The sequence below is a fragment of the Cyprinus carpio genome, chromosome A17, assembly GCF_018340385.1.
Source record: "Cyprinus carpio isolate SPL01 chromosome A17, ASM1834038v1, whole genome shotgun sequence".
Classification (NCBI taxonomy): Eukaryota; Metazoa; Chordata; class Actinopteri; order Cypriniformes; family Cyprinidae; genus Cyprinus; species Cyprinus carpio.
Genome location: NC_056588.1, coordinates 19,251,018 through 19,269,728, shown reverse-complemented (window position 1 = coordinate 19,269,728; position 18,711 = coordinate 19,251,018). Strand labels below are relative to the sequence as shown.

Sequence of the window (18,711 nt, the reverse complement as noted above, 5' to 3'; positions counted from 1 at the left end):
GGGAACACTTAAATCCCACATTGAACCTCGATGGATAAAATATTCAAGTTTAAAATCGTTAGTTATATGCATTGTGAAATTCGTTGAGAATAAAATTATGTGACAATGGTCAATGCAAACCAATATCATCAACCCACATGCTCCTGATGTGACGGTGGATAGTATCCTGTGGGATCTCCTGCCGGACCTGGATCAGGGCATTAGTGAGCTCCTGGACAATCTGTGGCACTACTTTCTGTCTTTGGATGCCCCAATAAATAATATCCCAGTGGTTCTCAATTGGATTCAGGTCTGGGGAACATGAGGGCCAGTCAATGTCATCAGTGCCTTCGTCATATAGAAACTGTCTGCATACTCTGGCCATATGAGGCCCGGCATTGTCATGCACCAGGAGAAACCCAGGCCTCAGTGCACCAGTGTGAGGTCTGACAGTGGCTCTAAAGACTTACTAACAGTAGTAAGGGTACAGCTGGCTAGCACATGGAGGTCTGTGCAACCCCCCAAGCATATTCCTCCCCAGACCATCACTGACCCCCTGCCAAAATAGTCATGCTTGTTCTGCTATATATTCTGCTATAAAGCCCAGATCTTTGGACTGTTGCAGTGATGATTGTCTGCAATCTACACACAATTTCTCCCAGTTCCACACATCAGTTTTTGGTTACCTCTCATACCAAGGCCCTTCTCACCCTTTTGCTCAGTTTGGCCGTATGAATATGTCTTGGGTCCTGGTCGTTCCGAACTTTTTCCATTTTAGAAATATGGAGACACTGGGCTTTTGGGGACCTTTAATGTAGTAGATCTTTTGTAGCCTTCCTCAACACAGTTCTGTCTCTGAGCTTTGCAGTCAGTTCCTTGTGGTTTGGTTTTTGATCTGATATGTATTTCTAGCTGTTAGACCATACACAGGTGTGCGTCTTTACAAATAATGGCAAATCAATTAAATTTGTCATATAGAAACATCTCAAATATGATGCAGAGAAATAGGATGCAACCAAGATAAATTCCTAATCAGGGTTAGAATTAGGAATTGAAGAACTGGACTATAGTGTAGGCCACCAAAAAGCTGAACATAATGTATATACACTGGCATGGTATGGATAATTCTTCAGAATGTCACAACCATATATACTGTATATATCCTGCTTTATAAATCTGAAGAAAAAAAAAATTATTCATGACAGAGGAACCCAGAAAAAGAGTAGAAGAGTTCAGTGACATAACAGTGCATTGAAACTGATGGTGAAAAAAGACATAAGCTAAACAAAACCCATTGCTTAATTTCCTCAAACTACTCATGTTCCTCTTTCACGTATAACAGAATGGCAGAAATTTTGAAAAGAGTATTTTCTACAATGCAATGAAGACATTTTTACGTCTGATATTTATCATAAAAAAAAGGTTTTGTTGACATAAAACATGCATGGAATGATAAACCTTTTCGAATGATATACATTAATCATCATAAACAAGAATACAGGACTGCACTTATAAGTGACATGAAAAAAGGGCTTCAGTGTCAAAATCTGCTGTCTATTTATGAAAATAAATAAATAAATTAGATTTGATTTCTTCAAATGTTTAGATGATTACTCAGAAGAAACCTTTTTAAGATCTCCAGCCTGCAGATGATGACACTGTTGCATTACAGTACCTGTATATGAAAATATATGTATAAATGATCTGTTTTACCTGTGCACCAGGCTTGAACAGGTGAAGCGTCAGACCATCTGTTTTTATACTCTGAAATGGCATGTAACTGTCCTCCTATCACAGTTAAAATTAAGTGGTCAAGCCCACAGCCAGATCATTTTAGAGAGAGAGAGAGAGAAAATTGACTTCTGCTTATGCAAGAAACATTTCAAAACATCCTCCACAAGACCTGCACTCTTGAAGTCGCAGCCGTGTGTTGTATCTCTGCTACCACTGTTAAGAATATTCATCAATGAACCAAATTGTCTGGGTAAAAGCTAGTAAACAGAACAGTGCAAAAAGTGTGAGAACACTAACACTAGAACAGAACATTAAACATTAACAAGTCCCCTTCTTCATTCACTTGCTTAAAAACACAAAAATATAAAATGTCAACTATTACTGTCTCAATGCAAAGCCATTACCCAAGCCAATACCATTTTACAAGTTCAAACAGAATATTCAACAACCTTCTTGTCTTAGATCATTCAAATTTAAGCAAACTGAACAAGTTGCAAAATCCTGAACAGTGACCGTTATTAAATTTACCCTTTTTATATTCCAAGGTTTTTCAGAAGTGGAAGCCATAATGCGTAAACTTCTATGATGGGAAATGGAAGACTACAAATTAGAAATGCATTATATTTCCATGTATTTCCAGAGGATATTATGCAGTGCTTGAAGTGGGCCGGTACACACTGGTACGCAGTACCAGCACTTCAGTATTTTAGTCTTTAGTGTACTGGCACTTTTTCATGCTTATGAAAAATATGATCATTTTTATTATTATGATTACATATTATTATTATTATTATTATTATTATTATTATTATTATTATTATATCAAGGTAATATAATAATAAATAATGTTATAAATATAGACTAATTATTTCAATTACATAAATATCTTGAAAATGCACAAGACTACAAATCCTTGTTATGTATTAATATAAAAAAATATATATGGAAAATACTTTGGCCACAAATCCATGTTACTGTAAGTCAACTTTTGCAAAAGATGAAGATTTATTTGTTAATAATAATAATAATAATAATAATTATTATTATTATACACACACACACACACAAAAAAAAACACACACACACACACACACACACTTTTTATCGGAATATCTTCAATATGGCTACAAAAAAAGGTAACACCTTATAATAACTTGCATTAGTTTTGGTTTGGTGGTATGGTTTGGTTTAAGGGTTGGGTAAGGGGTCAGAAATGTGGAGGGGTCAGTTTGATTACTATAAGGGAAAATGATTCAATCTGCTTATATTACATTGTTTTGATAGATGAACAAGCATTTCCTTGAAAAAATGCTTTGTTTTCTCCTACAGATGTATGATTCAAGGAATACCCTGTTTAATGAAATAGTGTACTAATATAAGTGTTGAGGCAAAGCACCCAAATTACAATGTGTCACGTCTTTAAGAAGCATTTACATAAACTTAATAAACCACTCTTTACACAAATGTTGTCACAGCAGCTAAAAGTCCAATGCCCATAAAGGCACTGAATGATTAGTAAACATTTATAAACATTTACAAATGATGAATAGTTTCCACTTTAGATTGGGTACTGCATAAACGTGACCAATGATTAATAAATGATTTGTTAAGATGTGTAAATAGGGTGAATTCAGGTCATTTGGGACACATTTTTGCCTTTGAAATGTAAATGTACTGTTAGTAAGCATTTATAAACATTTAAAAATGATGAATAGTTTCCAATGTAAAGTGCATGATCGTATGAATTGAAAGTTTAACAGTATTTGTAGAATTTTAATTTGCATTAAATAACAATCTGTGAATCATTAGGTAATTTTTAATAAGTTAAGTACATTAGTAAACATTAACAAAGAACATTATTTCATATTTCTAGCTATGTGAATATATATTAACTAATGATCTGTTAAGCATTATGTAATGTGTGTTAATGATTTAGTAATGAAAGTTATTAAAAAGTGTTACCCCCCCCCCCCCCCCCCCAAAAAAAAAAATTGAGCATTTCCAATGATGAAATAATAAAATTAATTAATTAATTATAAAAATTCTCATCCAAGAACATTTGTTTTTGCCAAGTTGAGGAGTTCAATATCCAGAACTCACCACCAGAGGTCGCCATGGTTTTTCATTGAGTTAGTCGGTCTGTAGGCTTTTTAATTGAGTGTTTTGTGTTTTTATGTATATTTAAATAAATTTGTCTGCGATTTGTTGTATGGCCATTTTTACAACCATTTTTCAGTATCTTCATTATTATACAAAAATATTAAACTTTAACCTATGTTACAACTGAATACTTGTGAGTGAGAAACCCTGATCTCTGCTGTCTGTGAAAATTTCCTGCAAAGATCGCACAGGTGATTGTCACAACGCTTAACTAAACATCCCCCCAAGGGCAAGCCATGACACTGCCAGGAACAGAGGATCCATTCTTCTGCTCTGTCTTTGTACTGTGTTTTCAAAGCAAGACAATACAAGAGCTGCTTCTACAACAGTGTTTATCACTGAGTGCTCAGGAGGAGGCTGGCACCAGTGTGACCACAAATCACTGTTTCCTTTAATAGCCATATTCCTCTATTTAAGAACTTTGTAGAAATGAAACATTCACACTTAAAGTACATTTAATATGTTAACAATTACAAATGAATATAAACAGGTTCCTGGTGAAACATAATAGATCTGCTGCATTATTATCCCTTAAACTGATAAATGATGAAAGAAGAGAGTAAGAGATGAAGCAAGAGCTTTCCATGTTGTGTTGTGGAGCACTGCAATTCATCATGTAATCACTTCATGAAATACGATAACTTAGTATATGCTTGTTATACTACCACTAAACAGCATCTAGAAACTAAAGTATTTTTGACATGATCATGATAAACTAAATGGATTGGAGATGAGAAATAAAGTAATAATGACTGCTGTACAATATGTTTTGTACACGGTAAAAAAGATGTTTTGAAGTTGTAAATAATAAAGAAATTAGTGTAAATATTAGATATGTTTTACAAGAAATTACTATTTTTTTTTCTTCTTGTTAAGTGTACAAATTAGAGAAGAATTTTTTTTGATAAACATGCATAGTGCATAGATATTTGAAATACCATGACTGCAGTTTGTATTCGCCTAAGTGAGTTTGGACATGTTTTATATACAACTAGAATAAATATATTTTTGATACTGTAGTGTTCTATCATTGGATGAAGTCAAAATAATTCACTTCATGAGTTGCTGCTCACTGTCTGCAAACTAATAATAATAATAATAATAATAATAATAATAATAATAATAAAATAGAAGTGGTTCTTACTGCTTGAGAGAATGACCAGGACCGCATGGCACTGTTGCTGTACCTGCTGAGGAGATGACAACAGATTTAATGCAGGAACAGGCATGGCACAATAAACTATGTCTAAATCTAAAGCAATAATACTAATAATACTATCTATCTACTAAAAAAATGAAATTAATTTGCACAGATGAACTCCAAGGGCAGTACTGAGCACATTCTCATTTTAAACTTAAAATAAATACAATTTCAGTCTTATAGTTCAAGATATTAGATTGTCTATTTTCTATTTATTTAGAGATTAATACATTTTGCAAACCTTGTCAAAATGTTTACAGCTTTTACTTAGGTTAAATATTAAATTATTTTAATCAAATTAAATGTGAAGTGAGTAATAGTTTTTTCAGTATCTTTTGCCATGCATAGCATTTTTAGGACAGTCTGACCCATGCATTCTGTTACTTTGCATTGCACTCTGTTTAGCTGCTTTTGCCTCAGACAAGTGCCCAAAAACATGTTTTCTATTTGGATGCTACTTCAAATTTGAATTGCTTGAATGATCTTGAAATTTATATTTGTTTTTTTACTTATATTTATTTCTAAACAATATTTATATTCATATAGTTTGTGTTGTACACCAAGGGAAAACAATTAAAAGAGAAAAGGCTATGAAAACAATGAAAGGATTAGTAATCTCTGTTTAGAGAAATGACACCACTTCTTTCCTACGACAAGCGACCAACAGTGTTTATATCAGTCCTGTTTTTATTTCCATATGAAACTATCCCAATATCGATCTTTTTGTTTGCTTTTTCTCCAACAATTAAATATTGGCAACACTTTATAATAATGTCCCATTCATTGCCATATTAGCTATCATGAACTAACTATGAGCAATGAAAAGCAATTTAAACTTTTCTTCTTTTTTTTCATTTTCTCAGTTGTTAATCTTTGTTCATCTAAATACAATTGTTTGCTCGTGCTAGTTCATAGTGCATCAATTAATGCTAATAGATTTTTTATTTAAAAAATGTAATTAAATCGGTAAACATTAAAAAGACTAAGATTCATAAATGCTGTAGAAGTATTGTTAACTAACATCTTAACAAGCCTTGTTAACTAACAGAGTTAATGCTAACAAGCCTCATTGTCAAGTATTACCAAAATACCTGCTTTGGTTTTAAACGGCAATTACAAACTAAATTTAATGTTTCAAAATCATGAATGTATCATACTACCTCTACACATAATGGTAACTGTTCCCGATCATGGGGTTGTCTCTGTTTTTGGTGCTTGGGGAATTTAAACCATGATGTCACTCACTATTGCTTGCTATAGATACACAAAAGAGCAGAGAGTCCACAGAGCATCATGCATCCTGGCAGGAAAAATACATTCCTGATAACTTAGCAAAAACTATCTGGTAGAGATTCTTCCTGTGCTTTTGTTTGTTGCACCCACCTGTTGATGAATGCATTGTTGGAGGTCCAGTCAGGATCCTGTGGCAGGACATAAAGAACAGTTAATATATGCTTTAACATGGGTAAGACCACTGTGCTCTGTGCTCTGTTTCAACATTTCATCTTGCATTCCCTTTCTTCTGAACAATGCGTTCATGTAGAAGTGGATGGCCACTCTATACTGGTGGTATTTGTGTGTCAAAAGCTAGTTTTTTAAAGAGTAATTTTTGTATATATCAGATAAAAAAAAAAAAATATGATCAGATTACAGTGTCTAAGCAAAAAGAGTACATTTACATTCCATGCAAAGCCAGAGCACATTACTTGTTTGTTACTTTGCTCAGCAAAGATCAATGCATTTCTTCAATAAAAATACATTTCATTGAGCATTTTGCCAACAAGCAGATTTCAGATTTTATGAAAAAGGGCAAAGCAGAAAATATGGGAAAACTGATGAGAGATTGAAATATTAAGTGAAATTATTGGGGTAAGTTGGACTGATAGATAAAGGCAAAACAGAAACAGAAAGATTGTAAAACCTTAACGTAAGAGGAATGAACGGAGAATAAGAGAAAACTACTCCCTAGTTTTGTGAAGTCATTCACAATGTTTGGATTTCAAAAACACAAAGCCATGAAGCTGCCTTTAGAATGAACAATCACTGGGAATTGTTAATTACTTTCTGAAGTTATTTTACTTTTTAAATTATTGTAAAAATGCCACACAATTCTCACTGTATATTTAAGACGAGTACTTCTTGGACAAATGCCACTAAAAAGCTGTTATGTCCAACATAATTTCTTGTAATTTCATAAACATTTACGATACTATTTTATGTCACTGCATAGAAATCAAAAACTTTCTCTTGGTCCTCTTTTCTATAGAGTTTTTAAATCTCTAGTCAATGCCAAAATATTACCTGTTTAAATGAAGTCAATTGCATAATTCAGTGAAGACAATACAAAATACATAAACATCTGGAACAGCAGCTTTAATGGACAGAAGCAACTAATATGGTACAAAATGTAAGTGTGGTACAAAAGAAAAATAGCTTAAACCAATAGTTAATACGGCATAATCCTTTCTGAATACTCCAGATATGGCAAAATACTGATATAAAACACAGCTTTCAATGAAAACAAAATTACAGCTAATGTTGCAATTTAACTGTGATTTATAGTGTTTAATCTTATTTCTTTCCATTTATTTGATTCATTTTCTCATCCTAATTTTATAAGGACGCCACTGGTCCAGAACAATGCTGTGATCATGAACCTGTGTTATTTCCTTAGTAAAAAAAACTGTTTGACAACAGCAATGGCTAAAAAGCATAGATTTTACAGCAACAAGCAAAGAAAGCTGCCATAATTTATTCACCCTTAATTCAAAACCCTTATTTTCTTTGGAATAATAGGTTCTTGTGGAACACAAAAGGAGATTTTTTGAATAACAATGTTTGAGCTGTTCTTTTTAACCCCCCCCCCCACCATATCACCTTTGCACTATATTCCAAACATCTACCTTTGAGGTACAGAAAAGAAAATTTGGACAACCTGCATAGCATTTCCTTTGTATATCACGAAAGCAAGAAAATACCGCAAGACAGGGCGAGTAAATGATATCAGAAAAAATGACATTCTGAGTAAACTATTCCTCTGATGAAAATAAAGAAAAGAAAAGAAAAAAAGGGAAATACTTTACAAAAACCAAAGTTTTCCATATGAAATGGGCATTTGGAAAAATATTTCTGTTAATATACTCATCCAATGTACCACAAAAGCAAAGCACAATACCGCAAATGTAAAAGATCTTTTTCTTTGGTGCAATATAGTGAAAAAGAAAACAACTGCTTAAAACACATACTCTTAACACGTAAAGAAAACAATACAATTAACCATGATGAAACTCAGAGAAACTTTGGAAAAAAGTTTGCTGAACCCTCCAATTACATCTATTGAAGGTTTGACATCCAAAGCAAAAAGACAAGAGAAGCAACAGGATGTGTTTGTTTCTCTAATTAGAAATTAGTTGACTAAACTGTTCGGAAAGACATGGGGTTAAAGCAGGAATGGGAACATTTTTTAGTTACCATAGTTTATGTTTTTTCCCAACTATGTACTACTGTTACATGAACGCTATGAATTTCAAGGATTTCACTGTGGAAATAGCTGAGGTAGATATACATTTTCAAGCTGCTTAATATGCAAATTACTACTGTGGTGTACAAGTCATAATTTCTGAAAAGACAACTGAGTTAAGCAGAGATAATGCATCTCATTTTTCCCCACATGTGTTTCCAAACATACATTTCTAAGGTTAAATTCTAGTCATTGTAGACACATTCTAGGCAATCTAGTAAAGTGGCGATGTAGACAAATTAAAGGCACAAAGAAATATCCCGAAAGGAGAGTGAAAGCATGAAAAGGTACATGAGAAAGGAGTCACTGCACACAGCTGGACAAAGGGTTTAGGCAAGCTGACATTAGTGAGTCAATAGCTTAAGCCGTGTGATCCAACTGACCAGTAGCGAGGGCTCTGCGGGGGGCCGTTTGGGGGACTTTTTGATTATGTCCTCTTGATAAGGTATGGTGGCACTGTTGTGTAGATCCACACTGACATGGAATCGGCTGCTCCTCGAGTAGTCGATCCCATAAGCGGGTCTTTCGGCTGTGAACTTGTAAGACGAGCCGGGGCCCGGGGCCTCCTCAGCGATAGTTGGTATGCGTTCGTTGCTTAGGTATCTGTACAGAAGATCTTCACCTAGACCACAAGATTAAAAGATGTCATTACAAATGTTTTCAAAGCTCTAGAGGAAATTCATGTTGAATATTTTTTCAAATGTACAAATCCAAAAAAGTTGGGACACTGTACAAATTGTGAGTAAAAAAGGAATGGAATAATTTACAAATCTCATAAACTTATATTTTATTCACAATAGAATATAGATAACATATCAAATGTTGAAAGTGAGACATTTTAAAATGTCATGCCAAATATTGGCTCATTTTGGATTTCATGAGAGCTACACATTCCAAACAAGTTGGCACAGGTAGCAGTAAGAGTCTGGAAAAGTTAAATGTACATATAAGGAACAGCTGAAGGACCAATTTGCAACTTATTACGTCAATTGGCAACATGATTGGGTATAAAAAGAGCCTCTCAGAGAGGCAGTGTCTCTCAGAAGTCAAGATGGGCAGAGGATCACCAATTCCCCCAATGCTGCGGTGAAAAATAGTGGAGCAATATCAGAAAGGATTTTCTCAGAGAATAATAGCAAAGAATTTGAAGTTATCATCATCTACAGTGCATAATATCATCCAAAGATTCCATACTGGATGCCCGTGATCTTTGGGCCCTTAGACGGCACTGCATCACATACAGGAATGCTACTGTAATGGAAATCACAACATGGGCTCAGGAATACTTCCAGAAAACATTGTCGGTGAACACAATCCACCGTGCCATTCGCCAAAAAAGAAGCCATATCTAAACATGGTCCAGAAGCGCAGGTGTTTTCTCAGGGCCAAGGCTCATTTAAAATGGACTGTGGCAAAGTGGAAAACTGTTCTGTTGGTCAGACGAATCAAAATTTGAAGTTCTTTTTGGAAAACTGGGATGCCATGTCATCCGGACTAAAGAGGACAAGGACAACCCAAGTTGTTATCAGCGCTCAGTTCAGAAGCCTGCATCTCTGATGGTATGGGGTTGCATCAGTGTGTGTGGCATGGGCAGCTTACACATCTGAAAAGGCACCATCAGTGCTGAAAGGTATATCCAAGTTCTAGTACAACATATGCTCCCATCCAGATGTCATCTCTTTCAGGGAAGACCTTGCATTTTCCAACATGACAATGCCAGACCACATACTGCATCAATTACAACATCATGGCTGCGTAGAAGAAGGATCCGGGTACTGAAATGGCCAGCCTGCAGTCCAGATCTTTCACCCATAGAAAACATTTGGCGCATCATAAAGAGGAAGATGCGACAAAGAAGACCTAAAACAGTTGAGAAACTAGAAGCCTGTATTACACAAGAATGGGGCAACATTCATATTCCTAAACTTGAGCAACTTGTCTCCTCAGTCCCCAGACGTTTGCAGACTGTTATAAAAAGAAGAGGGGATGCCACACAGTGGTAAACATGGACTTGTCCCAACTTTTTTGAAATGTGTTGATGCCATGAAATTTAAAATCAACTTATTTTTCCCTTAGAATGATACATTTTCTCAGTTTAAACATTTGATATGTCATCTATGTTGTATTCTGAATAAAATATTGAAATTTGAAACTTCCACATCATTGCATTCAGTTTTTATTCACAATTTGTACAGTGTCCCAACTTTTTTGGAATCATGTTTGTAATATATATTGATGCAAAGCTGAACAGTCCTTTTCACAGTCCGCGTGTCGTCACATTAGTAGCGGACAAGAATTTCCGCCTGCATTATGTCAATGGGCTGCAGCCAATTTTAACTAACTTTGTTGAACTTGACAAAACATCAGTATTTCAAACAGCCTGTTTAGGCTTAGACGATACCCTGCCATGTGTAATCTTTTAAGTTTACACTGTTATTAGTTAGTTTGTTTCCAGGGAATCAAATCTATGACCTCGACGCTGCTAATGGCATGTGCTACCAGCTGAGCAAAACAAACATCCTGCTACATGTCCTTTTTGGTATCCTTATATATGTCATGTCAAAAGTTACCAGCTTTACAAGCTAAAAAGACTTTATTATAACTTTGTATTTTGGTTAGAACACATTTATGTTTGAGTGTAACATACATTGGATTGTAAAAGCATTACTGTGCACCTTATTCCTTGGATTTTACAAACTGAAGTCTATGTTAGTTTTTGGAGAATACTGCATTCTGTCATGTTCTGAATTTAGTCCTGGGTGTTTTTTTCTCCAGTTAAAAAACAAACAAACAAAAAAACATATAAATCCTCCTTTTGTGTCTCTGAGGCCTCTAAAGTGGTTAAACTGGAGTGGTGTGAATGTATTATGTACCTTTCCGCCCCTGTGTCCAGGGCTTTGCATACAGGTCTTCCATGCTAAAACATGTATCCGAAGGCATTGACAGTGGTCTTGGTTTACCTGTGCGTACCACACATACATACATACACAATACATGTAAACATAAAAGAGGACATCAAAAATGGGTTCAATTTAAGCTACACTGTAATGATGAAAATAAAAAATGGATGAATGTGAAACTTTTAAATCTGAATTTTTTTTTCTGAAATAATGACCTTGTGATGAGGATCTTCCTCTTGGACGCATCTGTACATTGACCTCAACTGGCTGAATAGACAGTTTGTCATAGTCCGCAATGGTGAAGCGCCGGTGGCGCTCCAGGTCCAGAAAGGAGTTTGGGGACTCCGAGCCTTTAGGTCTGGCATTAAGGCTGGTGTAAGAGCTGTTCCGTACTTCCCTGTAACAGAGGACAAAAACTTATTTAATCAGCATAAAAAAAAATAAAAAAACACACAATCATGTTTAAAGGAATAGTTCACCCAAAGATGAAAATCTTGTGAAACGAAAAGCTGCGTTTGTAAGAAACAAATCAATCATCAAGGCGTTTTAACTCAAAACCTTTGCTTCTGGCAAAAACACGAGTCCATAATCCATAATAAGGCTTCCTCCAGTGAACAAATCCATCCCCTGTTGTCCTCTTACATCAAAATCCACTTACATATTTGTGTAGAACTGTTTTGGTGCTTGATCTGTGCATATTTCACTCAGAATAGATAACACTGGAAAAAGCTATATTATAGATAGAGGACTCATTTGAACTTAAAAACATCTTAATGGTGGATTTGCTTCCTAAAAACACGTGGCTTTATGTTAATTTTTGGACTGGAGTGATGTTGTCAGAACTGTGGACTTGTCTGTGTGTTTTTTCCCCTGTGACCCAGTTTCTGTCTCCTCTTGATTGTTGATTAGTTCCCAGGTGTGTCTCCTTAGCTCCCTCGTTATCCTGTCTTTATAATGCCGCATTCCAGGCAACCCGTAACCCGTGTTTTTCCAACCTTCTACCCGTGAAAGTGCACCAGAATGGCAGTCAAACCTGTGACTTCCCACCTGTGAACTCGTACTAGATCGATGTACTCCCAGTTCCGAGCTCTAACGTCACATAGTCCGTGAAACAACAATGGCAGCCCCTATACATAATATTGCCTATGGATGCGTGTTTATGCAAGTGGTACATGGTGAGAAATAGACTTTAGGACAATGTAATGTTGCAATAAATTTAATAATCTAGCTACAATTCCTTGCGCTCAGGCAGTTTAGCATGACTTGCCTGGAACGCTACAAAGTCGTGAGTCATGGTTTGAAGTCGTGATTTACGGGCTCAAAAACTCCCAGGAACGCAGCATAAGCCCCAGTCCTTTCAGTTCAGTTTAGTCAGGTCCACAAGTCAGTACGTGTGTCTTCCTTCTGTTTCCTTTGTTAAATTTACCCATGTGTTGGATTAATGAAGACTATTTCGCTTATCCTCGGCTCTGTGTTCCTTCCGGCACAGTAGTGTGACAGAAGACCTGACCAAAACAGTGTAAATTGCGTGTCTACCCTTGTTTTTTTTTCCGTGTTTTTTCCTCTGTCCTTTTCCTTCCATTGTGTTTCATGGATCCCCTCGTTCGCCCGGAATACCTCCTCCTCCTGCTGGAGCAGGGGGAGAATTTGCTCGGGGCACACACCAGACTGTTCTGGATCATGGCAAGCCTCACCAACTACCCGGACGATGCACTCTGTGCGTTCTACGACGCCAGTTTGAACATCCCGTACAGAGTGCGGTCGTCCGAGGACGGTCCCCGAGCGAATTTCGCCGCCTTCATGGAGTGGACACTGGCGAGAAATGGATCTCCGTTCCCAACCTGTTCCCAGGGATTGATCGCCAGTGCCACTCCCAACCCAGAGCCCAGCCCACCATCTCTCCATAGTACGGAGCATAAGCCCGAGCCCACCGATGATGGAGAGCCACAGCCCAACCCGTCAGACCAGGTGTGAGAGCCGGCTACAGTGCCCACCACAAGAGAGAGCCGCTGACAGTGTGAGCGTGGAGTGGAGTGGAGCCCCCTGCACCACGGCTGAGGGTGAGCAGACTATGGACATGAAAAGGGCCAAATGAGGAGGAGGATCTTATTGACTGGGAATCAGAACTGGAAATTGAACTGCCCCCTCTCCTCTCTCTGTTGTCTCCGCTGGTCCCGTCCAGCCCTCCTTCGTCATTGGTTTCCTCGTCCAGCCCTGAGGGGGCTTCCTAATCTCCCGTGCCTGCTCCTAGAATGTGTCCTCTAGTACCTGCTCCTAGAATGGATCCTCCAGTGCCTGTTCCTAGAATGTGTCCTCCAGTGCCTGCTCCTTGAATGTGTCCTCCAGTGCCAGCTCCTAGAATTTGCCCTCCAGTGGCTGCTCCTCCAAAATACCCACCCTCCCACCCGCTCCTGCCTCCTCCACTGCTGTCACCTGGCAGCCCCTCTGCTTACCCTCAGCCCACCATCTATGCGGTGCGAGCCCCGCAGGACTGCCATCCTCCAGCGTCACCATGGGTAGAGTATCCCTCACCTCCGCCTCCAGCCTCCAAGGCCCGGACTCCGCCTCGGCCCATAGTCCCACTAGCTCCACCTCGGCTCCTAACTCTCTCGCCTCCACCGTCAACCATCGACCCATCAGCTCCACTGGGCTCCCTCGTCCCTCCTCGTACCTCTTGGTCGGGCGTCGACCTGCCATTGCCTCTGGACTCCTCTCCACTGGCATCGCCTAGTCGCTCCGTCCCACCAGCTCCATTGGGCTCCTTCCTCCACTTTGGTCCTCAGTCGCTCTGGTTCCGCCGCGGATTTCTGGATCTCCGCCTTCACCTCGGTCACCAGAGGCCTTGGCTCCACCCTGGCCCCCCGGATCCTCAGCATCCCCCTGGCTTGTTGGCTCTCTGTCTCTGCCTCGGGCTCCTCCTCCACCTGCTCCGCTGCCATTGGTCGGCCCCCTGGAGTCGGTGGCCATTCCTCCACCATGGCTCCTCCCAGCGTTGACTCCACCTTGGGACGTCATTATGGCAGTGGCCTGGGTCCTGCTGGATTCCTCCTGCTCCAAGCTCGTCCTGTCTCCTCCCTGGCTCCTCCCTCCGTCGTCTCCACCCTGGCTCCTCTCTCCGTGGTCTCTGTCTGCCGGCCCCCTCCTGGGGGTCCGTCCTCCACCGGAGCCTCCATCCAAGCTCCCACCTATGCCTCCTCCTGTTGTTTCCTACGGTGTGAGGACGCACCTTCCCGGGGGGGGGGGGGTGCAAATGTCAGAACTGTGGACTTGTCTGTGTTTTTTTTCCCCTGCGACCCAGTTTCTGTCTCCCCTTGATTGTTGATTAGTTCCCAGGTGTGTCTCCTTAGCTCCCTCGTTATCCTGTCTTTATAAGCCCCAGTCCTTTCAGTTCAGTTTGGTCGGGTCTACAAGTCAGTACGTGTGTCTTGCTCCTGTTTCCTTTGATGGATTTACCCATGTGTTGGATTAATAAAGACTATTTCACTTATCCTCGGCTCTGTGTTCCTTCCGGCACAGTAGTGTGACAGGTGTGGATAACTTGTGGATTACTGTGGCATTTTTAATAGCTGTTTGGACTCTCATTCTGACGGCACCCTTTCACTGCATTGGAGAGCAAGTGATCTAATGCTAAATTTCTCCAAATAGGTTCTGATCAAGAAACAAACTCATCTAAGTCTCGAATGACCTGATGGTGAGTACATTTTCAACTAATTTTAATTTTTAGGTGAACTATTCTTTTAACTTCTTTGGAGTTAAGTTCAGAAATGCAATGGAAAAGTGATGGAGTCTAATAGTAACACCATTGTACTTTGATACATCCCATGAACAGAATATTTATCAGAATCAAAATACCATGATATTTATGAGGTATTACACTGCTACATTCACAAATGTTTGCTTGACACCGCATCCAGTCTCACCGTGGTGTGTAAGGCACTGATGGAGGTGGAGGGATGTACAGGTCCAGTATGGCTGGCTTGTCCTTCCTACCGCAGAGTTTGGCAGAATTGTCTGACTGACTCTTACTAGGAGACGTGGAGCTCTGTAGAACATAAGGAAAAGCTTTTGTACTTCTTCTTCTTTCTTTTTAATGCATCTCTCCATAAATAAAAAGGCAAATATCACTGAATAGAGTGACAAAATTAAATTGATATATTAATGCAACTGTACTTTCATAACAGAAAATGATAAAACCAAAAATTGATATATTGTTGAATCAGTTTTAGACATTTGTGGAACTCATAAACTAATAAACTTCACGTTATGCATATTTGTCAGTCATACATAAATGATACAGGTAAGATGTTTGCACTAAAACCAATTATGGCATAGCAGTCTAACATTAACTATTTGCATTTGTTTTTATTTAAATGCCAAAATTTTCAAAATGCATATATTCAATTTGCTTGGAATCAGCATAAACATTTATTGGCATTTAAAAAATAACAACTTCTAATTTAAGTGAACTTAAAACAATATTCACATAAACCCATTACAATAAATGTCATTTAGCTACATGTGCCCTTTGGCAAGTAGGAAATATACAGAAATTAAAACTAATTTATCAAACACTAAATTCTAAATTAAATATAGATGAATCCTTAAAGCTACAGATTATATTGATTTCCTCTTTTTTCTTTTGTTCTTTGATGAACAGACATCACAGCACCTGGATTTTTAGGTTATTTTGGCTGTTTTAAGAGCTGCTGAACATGACGCAGATCTGACACACATATATCTGACACACATATTTTCTCACAACTCTTTAGCTTTTCTGACCCACTTCAGGTATTAAAGTCTAATGAGCTGAGAAGTTGAATGCTGTGTTACATGAGAGAGACAGTGCTGGGCTGCTTTTCAGAGCGGTTGTTAAATGTGACTCATATATAACAAATACTTACATGGATGCACAGTTTAAAGGCAGCTTTAATCACCTTTTTGGTAACTTGACTTAACTGATGACATAACTACGACACTGCATGCTCGTAGTTTCTTTTGTGCTTTAATATTAAATTATATAGGCTAGAGCATGTGCCTATTTTCTTGAAGCAGCAGCTGTGAGTGGGGTGGCCAACCCTAGCTCTGCCCCTGCGTTAATTATGTTAAATATTTTCAAGCCATTAAACTGAAAAAAATACTTGCATGTGTTAACGTGTTAATTTTTACAGCACTACATACAGTATATATCTTCTTTTTGTGTTTGGAATGTAAATGGTTTCATTTTTTCAAGATGTGTCCACATGCCATATAGTGTAAAAATAAGTTTATATAAAATTATTAATAAAAAAAATACATGTTTGATTAATAATTTTACAATCTGAAGAGACGATTCAGTTCACTTATATGATCATCTGAGAGTTGATGACTGTTAAACCTTTATGATTGACACACCTGAGGCACGGGTGGTTTCCAGCGCATGTTTTTGAGAGGTGCTGGGGTAAATCCTGAGGTTCCTGTGGGCCTTTTCTTTAAAAGAAGCACCACACTTTTAGGGTCCTCTCTCAGCTTGGCCACCAGGTTCTTCAGCTGCTAACCCACCTGGAGCAAACAAGCACAAATCCATAAGTACCACCAAAATGAATAAGAAAAAAAGAAGAACAGGCTCTTCAGATTATGCATTGAAAATTGTTCCAAACAAAATCTAAGGTAGCACTGCACAAATCCTTTTCAAATATGCTAAATCCAGACTGCACTGTGGAGAAATTCATCGAAAATAGCAGCAGGAGTCGGAAACAATTGCAAAACAAATATTTCATTCAATACCAAAATGTATAGCTGAAAAAATGGTTTAGTTTAAAGTGTACAACTAATGTACCACTATACAATACAAAGAACTTGTGTGCAGAAATACTTACCACTGTCTGCTGGTTGACCTGGATGACTTCATCTCCAGCGTGGATCTTGCGTGTCACATCAGCTGGGGACTAGAGGGGAAATTCTTTGAGTATTTGTTTTCTTTAGATTTTGATGTTTCTGTCAAAACCATTTGAAAATTTTGTGAACAAGACAAAATACCAGCCCCCATTACTAAGTATATAAATAATCAAATAAAAACAGAATGTGTAAAAAATGTGGTAAAATTGATCTCATTACGAATTAATCAAATCTTCTTTTCTAATGCCAGAAATATTTAAGTACATGCTGTGAATTCATAAATAGGCATTAACTTAAACAGAACTATACAAAGCTACAACATAACTACGTGTGTAAAATGCAAATAAACCAAAACATGAAATTAAAAGTAAAACAGCCTTCTAAAGAGGTCTGTACATTATATATATATATACACATGCTATACAAATTTGTCGTTTTTTTATTTATTTAATGTTCCTGTTCTTCCTTGCTTCAAAGTCATCTACAGTATAATATAGAATAGTGGTGCATTCAAACCTCATTAGAAATATGAAAAATGTAAGTTCTCAAATTCTATTAACAAGACTGAAATTATGTTTCTGCACCATTTTGAGCAGCGCTACAATTCAAGGGCTGCACACAAAAACAGAATGTAAAGTGCAACCTGTGTAGTCCGAATCACAAACAAATGACTCATTTGGGCATTTTCTTTTAACCCTCTGGTGTTGTTCGTCATTTTAGACAAAAAAAAAAGTTTAGCATTTTTAAAAATCAGAACTTCATTGGAACGTTATGAAACTGATTTTTGCGACACTTGCTATCTGACCAAAACAGTTACACTTGTGTTGTTTGCATTCATAAATGACCACCATAGGAAATCAAAATATGAAAATACAGAGAATTTTTTGTGTGTACCATCTACAAATCAGCCATGCAGAAAAAACCCATTGCAGTCAAGGTTTGAAACTCTAAAACATCAAGACTGTCGACACACACACACAGACATATACACACACACACCTTTAAACTGGTATGACTGTAACACAGCCCAAAGTTATGTAAGAATTTGTGCAATTAATTTGTGACTGAAAAATTGTTGTTAGTAACAGGGGGATACACAGCCTTGTATACAGTATATTTATATATAGGACTACACAGGCATCCAGTGGCTATATTATGGTATTACAGATTCTCTTTCTTTCTTACACACCTTTCCTATCAATCTTTTACTAAATGAGTCTGTCAGAATGGCTACTGAATCAACATAACTCAATTAACTGCAAGTTACAACTAAATGACACTGAATCTTTAGTATAAAATGATGAATCTAATTTAGATACCAAATAAATGAGTCTGTCAGAATG

General features: G+C 37.6%; 1 pseudogene; it reads right to left on the bottom strand.

Annotated features, from left to right (window-relative positions):
- LOC109077191 overlaps positions 1-18,711 on the bottom strand; it is a 66,733-nt pseudogene that overhangs the window by 15,974 nt on the left and 32,048 nt on the right.